We start from the raw sequence: 357 nt of genomic DNA, 5'->3' as shown, positions 1-357 counted from the left end.
GATTGTGATCCTTGATTATCACCATGGAGTTATACATCCCGCGCAACTCGGTTCTGTCTTATTAGCAGCATGTTAATCATGTGTTACTTTAGCACCTGAATATTTGAGTGAGCCTAAAATTTTGCAGCTGACTACGGAATTAGCTTACCCTGTACGAACCGAGGCTCGTCTGAAGGTGAGCTTAAAAAAATGATTGCAGGCTACATTGTGGAAGAGATGCTACCGCTGTACTGTAGAGTCTCAGTCTTTAAAAAAAGATAGATTATTTAAAGAGTTCAATTTCTATTGTTTGTCCACTCAAGGTTTATAGGGATTTTAAGAAGTATTTGTTAAATTACTTATTTTAGTAATGAACAA

Source organism: Haplochromis burtoni, unplaced genomic scaffold (assembly GCF_018398535.1).
Source record: "Haplochromis burtoni strain Fernald_Lab_line unplaced genomic scaffold, NCSU_Asbu1 Contig_1183, whole genome shotgun sequence".
Taxonomy (NCBI): domain Eukaryota; kingdom Metazoa; phylum Chordata; class Actinopteri; order Cichliformes; family Cichlidae; genus Haplochromis; species Haplochromis burtoni.
This window is presented reverse-complemented; position numbering follows the sequence as displayed.